The 6000-nt window shown below is 41.4% G+C and overlaps 2 non-coding genes across 2 annotated transcripts; both read left to right on the top strand.

Annotated features, from left to right (window-relative positions):
- Positions 1–3260: 3260 nt before the first annotated feature.
- On the top strand, positions 3261–3374 carry LOC140317258 (U5 spliceosomal RNA). Its single transcript, XR_011917588.1, has one exon. It is a non-coding gene; the product is annotated as a U5 spliceosomal RNA (small nuclear RNA).
- Positions 3375–3663: 289 nt separating this feature from the next.
- LOC140317124 (U2 spliceosomal RNA) lies at positions 3664–3847 on the top strand. Its single transcript, XR_011917469.1, has one exon. It is a non-coding gene; the product is annotated as a U2 spliceosomal RNA (small nuclear RNA).
- The last annotated feature ends 2153 nt before the right edge of the window (positions 3848–6000 follow it).

The raw sequence follows: 6000 nt of genomic DNA, 5'->3' as shown, positions 1-6000 counted from the left end.
CTTTTTACAAACCAAGGTCGGACTTTCACACCTTCTCTTAGCTGAACAACTCCGCTCCCTCTTTTGATTGTGTACAGTCGGGTAATTTAACCTTTTCTTACCCGCTTTTTACCATCTATGGTCGGACATTCACACCGTCTTACAGCGGAACACCTCCGCTCCCTCTTTTGATGATGTATGGTTAGGCATTCGCACCTTTTCTTGCCCATTTTTCAGTAATTATGGGTGGACATTCACACCTTCTTGCAGCTGAACACCTCCTCTCCCGCTTATGATCATGTGCAGTTTGATATTCGAAAATTTTCTTTCATGTTTTCTAGCAATTATTGATGGACATTCAGACCGTCTTGCAGCTGAACACCTCCGCTCCCACTTTTGATGGTGTATAGTCGGGCTTTCGAGCCTTTTCTTCCCCGGTTTTTACAAATTATGGTTGGACATTCAGACCTTCTTGCAGCCGAAAACCTCCACTCCCTCTTTTGATAATACATTGTCGGGCATTCGCACCTTTTCTTACCCGCTTTTTACAAACCATGGTCGGACTTTCACACCTTTTAGTAGCCGAACAACTCCGCTCCCGCTATTGATTGTGTACAGTCGGGTATTTTAACCTTTTCTTACCCGCTTTTTACCAACTATGGTTGGACATTCACACCTTCTTACAGCAGAACACCTCCGCTCCCTGTTTTGATTATGTATGGTTTGACATTCGCACCTTCTCTCACCCGCCTTTTACTATGGTCGGCCATTCACAGCTTCCTCTCCACCATACTTGTATGGTGGGATATTCACACCCACTTGCATCCGAAGACCTCCGCCCCCACTTTTGTTGATATTTAGTCGGTCATTCGCACCTTACCCGCTTTTGGCAAACTATGGCCTTCTTGCAGCCAAACACCTCTGATCTCGCTTTTGATGATGTAAGGTTGGGCATTCAGACCTTGCTTCACCTGCTTTTCACCAAATATAGTCGGACATTCACACCTTCTTGCAGCCGAACACTTCCGCTTTTAGTGTTCTATGAGGCATTCACATATTTTTTTTCACCGTATTTTATAGATTATGGTTGGAAATTCTCACCCACTCTCATCCGAAGACCTCTCCTCCCGCTTTTGTTAATATATAGTCGGGCATTCGAACCTTTTCTTACCCGCTTTTTACAAATTATGGTCGAACATTCACACCTACTTGCAGCTGAATACTTCCGCTCCACCTTTTAGGTATTTATGGTTGGCATTTGCACCTCTTTTTATACTGATTGCTGAAGATTAAGTTGTTCTTTCTCAAACTACAATTTTTTTTTAATTGTTGAAACTTGATTTGAAGTGGATAAATAAGGAGGACAAACAGTTTTAAGTCAGGCTGATAGAAGGAATTAATTTTATAGCAAAATCTGTATTTCGTCATATGTCGAGAGATGCTTATTGCTGAAGAAGTTCTTTCTCATTCTACAAAGTACAACGTTGTTTATCGTTGAAACTTGATTAGACATGAATAAATATGAAGGACAAAGCAGTCTTAACTTGGTTTGAGTTAATGAATTTGTTTTATAGGAGAATCCGAATTCGTGCATAACTCATAAAATAGAGCTTATTTTCGGATTCCTGAAGAATGAGTCTGGTTCTTTCTCATAATACAAAGTTTGTTGTTTATTGTTGAAACTTCATCAGAAGTGAAGAAATAAATGAATGCCTATCAACAAATGTGGGATCTAAACTCTAGTGCTTCCTCTAAAATAATTTCCTTTCTCAATTTAGAAATGTGTGTAAGTCACAACACCCGTGACACCAAAACGGCTTTCTTTTCTCTACACTCTGCACTATGAGCACACACACCAAATCAGAAAGGCTTTTTTCTCTCTTTTCTACATTATGGACTGTGGGGACACAAAACCGCTCTCTCTCTTTTTTTTTTTTTATCGTGTGCCAGGGCGTTGTGTCACGTACTAGATTATGCTTAAGATATGAATGGGTTTATCAGTCACATCAGAATCCATACATACTGATCCTCCCGTAATAAAATGGTCGGATCTTATCAAACACACTTTGTTTCTTGTGACAATCAAGTCAGCGAAACAGCGTATACACGTCAAGACACTGAATCAAGTTTGCCACAAGAACTCATAAGTTTGGCAGTATTGCTCTGCCGTCAGCAATCATACACCCATTTTATTTTCGTGAGACATGTGCAAGCACCTGTTCATCTACTGTTCTATCACTATGAATTAGTGATCTATTATTAATAAGGATACTTCTACAACTACTATCAAAGTATGTCCGGACTTCTTATGTTGTCAGTTGCTATATATGAATAAGTGGGTAGCTACTGACAAGCATTAAGCATGTCACACAGCCCAAACATATAACATTTCAGGACACACCACACAGTTAACAACCACAGTGAAGCGTGTCAAAGCCCAAACATGTAACATTCAACAGGACACTTACACAACACATTCAAATCAAACAGTCAGACAACATACAAGAACATATACCCCAGCCGGCATTGCTCCCTGCCTATTTTCGTACAGCACACTATGTGTGCGCACACCTTTATTCACAAACTCTTAAACTTATACTCTTTTACCGAAGCTGCTACAGCTCGATTGGCCGAATACCCTTTGATCCTATTTCGGTGAATTTGACATCTGCCTTACATATAACAGATTAGCGGTTTAGCAGTTTTAATTTAGTTTGAGTGAAGGAATTCATTTTATAGCAAAATCCGAAATCGTGAAGAACTCATGAAAGTAAGCTTATTCTCGGATTCCTGAAACTTTAGATTTGATCTTTCTTTTACTGCAAAGTACAACGTTGTTTTTTTTGTTTAAATCTTTCTAGACATGGTAAATATTAAGGACAAAGCAGTTTTCACATAGTTTGAGTGAAGGAATTAATTTTATAGATAAAATCCCAAGAGTCTGCTGAGAAAAGAGAGTGAATGCGAAGTAGACTTTAACACGGCTATGGGAGCGAGCCGAGTGTGGGCTAACCGGGAGAATTGCTTGAAAGAAACGCGACACCGAATGAGCGATCAGAACAAAGCCTCAATACGGGATTCTCGTGGTGTTTTTGTTGCTGCCTTGTCTTTTGCACAGAGTAAAAGACAAGGCAGCCATCAAATAGGGCCCGATTGTTCCTACTTGGTCAGCCGAGGAGCAAGGGGGGGGGGAGCAAGCGTCTCAACCAAGCAAAGCTCACCATGGGGAAGGTGGCTATGCCAACTAGCCTGATGCCCTGCTCCCGCAGTGACGGATAATCGTACTCTGGTTTCTCTTCATAACGTACAAGTCTTTCGCCTTTTACTAAAGATTTCTGTGGAGAGCAGCACTAATGAGTTGTTTCTATTTTTGGCAGGCTTTACCTTTGCGGGTGAAGCCCTTTCTGTCTGTGCAAAAGAAATATTCTTACTGTGCAGAGTGACTTCTCTGAGTAGAGTCGCCTTACTTGTTGCGACTGTGCCGATGTTCGAAGCTGGAGTGCAAAGTTGTTGCTTGAATGGTGCTTGCTGGAGCATGCGGGAGTGCAAAGTTATACCATTTAAAAGGGCTGAAGAGTGCTCAGTGCAACGTGACACTCTGGCCACCTATGGCCATAAAAAGAACACTGCTACAAGTGCGCATTGTGCCAGCAAGGGACCTCGGACCTGAAACAGTGGACAGTTATCGCTTCTCGGCCTTTTGGCTAAGATCAAGTGTAGTATCTGTTCTTATCAGTTTAATATGTCCTCTATACGAGGACAACATATTAAATGGATTTTTAAGAATAGGAGTTGAAAAAGAAGCTTGCTCCGTTCACTCCAAGCCTCGACCCGGTACTGCAGTGCCGCTGGGAACGGTGCGCTCTCCTCTGCTCTTGTGAAAAAGCAAACAGCGGTGCAGGATGGAAGTTTCAGGGAGCCCAAGATGAAACTTTCTTTTAATCTGCTGAGAAAAGAGAGTGAATGCGAAGTGGACTTTAACACGGCTCTGGGAGCGAGCCGAGTGCGGGCTAACCGGGAGAATTGCTTGAAAGAAACGCGACACCGAATGAGTGGTCAGAACAAAGCCTCAATACGGTGTTCCCGTGGTGTTTGTGGCTGCCTTGTCTTTTGCACAGAGTAAAAGACAAGGCAGCCATCGAATAGATTGTTTCTACTTGGTCAGCCGAGGAGGGGGGGGGGGGGGGGGGGGGGGCAAGCGTCTCAACCAAGCAAAGCTCACCAAGTAGGAACAATCGGGCCCTTTTCGATGGCTGCAACACCTGAAAGAGATATTGATGCGAGACCCGATCAAATGCTTTTTCAAAGTCTAAATTTAAGATGACAAGCCGGGTGTTTCTGTCTCTAGCGTAATCAATGATGTCTCGAATCAGTACGAGGCTGTCGGTGAGTTGTCTCCCTGAGATGGCACAAGCTTGGTCTGGGTGAATTACCTCCTCTAAAACAGAGGACATCCGTGTCGCTAAAACCTTGCTAAAAAGTTTACAGTCAAAGTTTAAAAGTGTGATGGGCCTCCAATTCTTTAGGTCAGTCTTATCATTTTTTTTATAAAGTAGAGTCACTATTCCCACTCTAAAACTGTCAGGCAGTCGGTCGAGTTTTTCAAAATCTTTAAAAACATCTAAAATGTCTGATGATAAAAGGTCCCAATAGGTCAGATAGAATTCTGCAGGAAGCCCGTCTAAACCCGGAGCTCGACTTCTCTTAAAACCTGTTAGGCATTTTTTTAACTCTAAAGCAGTAAAATTCTGTGTCAAGTGTGCATTCTCTTTTACGGTTTTGTCAACGAATTTTAAGATTTCTGCCGATGTTTCCAAGTGCACTGGTTTCTCTTTGTACATGTTACTATAAAAGGTATGTACAGTTTCAATCATCTCTTGTGTGGATTTTGTTAAAAACCCATCTTCTCTTTTTAGATTTTGATTACACTCCTTTTTATTTATAACTTTCTTTCTTTTTCACCTTCCTCAATTTCCTGCTCCCTGCTTCTTAAAAAAATTCCTTTACTCTTTATTTCTGCTAAAACTGACATTTCCTTTTTGACATCTTTGATTTCTTCTTTAAAGTCTATGCCACACTGATTTAGTTTAAAGTAGCGCTGTAAGCGTTTATGTAGTCCCATCATACATCTATTCTCTTTCCTTTTTTTACGTTTACCTTGCTGTTTAAAAAAAGTCTGGGTCGTTTCCTTCACCATTTCCCACCATTGTGCATGTGTTTCGTAGAGGTCTTGAAGGGTCTGCCACTCTTTATAACATTCCCTGTACTGACTGACTATGATTTCATCCTCCAACAGGGAACAGTTGAGTTTCCACAGACCACTTCCTACCGTCACACCAGAAGGGGGTGAAAGGGTGCAGGAGAGCATAAGGTGGTCTGAAAAGAAAACAGGGGTTAATCTAACATCAGTGGGTGGGCAATCTCTAGTAAAGAAATAATCAATGCGAGAGGCTCTGGTGCCATCATGACTAAACCAGGTGAAGCCCTCCTCTCTGGGATGCATGGTTTTAAAACAGTCAGTAAGCTTAAAATCCCTGCATATGCCCTGAAGTAAAATCGAAGTCTTATCCACTTTAAAATCTACCCCTGCTCTTTTTCTATCTTTCCTGCTCAAGATACAGTTAAAATCCCCTCCTACAACTAAAGGTACTTGCCCTAGCATGTAAAGCTGTATATCTTCTAAAAGGTCATACCTTTAATTTTTTCCATTGAAACCATAAATATTTAAGAGGTTAAAGTCTTGCCCCATAAAATTCAAGTGTGCTAAAAGTGCCCGTCCGTCTCTCACCACTGTGCTACCTTTCACCAGAACATGTGGATTTTTAATTAGAATGGCCACACCATCATTTTTATTTTGATTTGAGCCACTCCATATCAATAAATGGGGCCACATTTCCTCCCATTGTCTATGGTTTTTTAAAAAAGGTAGTCCACATTCTTGTATTAAAAACACATCTGATTTTATGGAGTCTAAGAAGGATAAAATACTCTGGGCTCTTGTCTTTGATTTCACACTTCTCA

Source organism: Leuresthes tenuis, unplaced genomic scaffold (assembly GCF_036924035.1).
Source record: "Leuresthes tenuis unplaced genomic scaffold, fLeuTen1.0.hap1 SCAF_10, whole genome shotgun sequence".
Lineage (NCBI taxonomy): Eukaryota > Metazoa > Chordata > Actinopteri > Atheriniformes > Atherinopsidae > Leuresthes > Leuresthes tenuis.
Note: the sequence above shows the minus strand (reverse complement) of the source record. Positions and strands in the feature narration are given on the sequence as shown.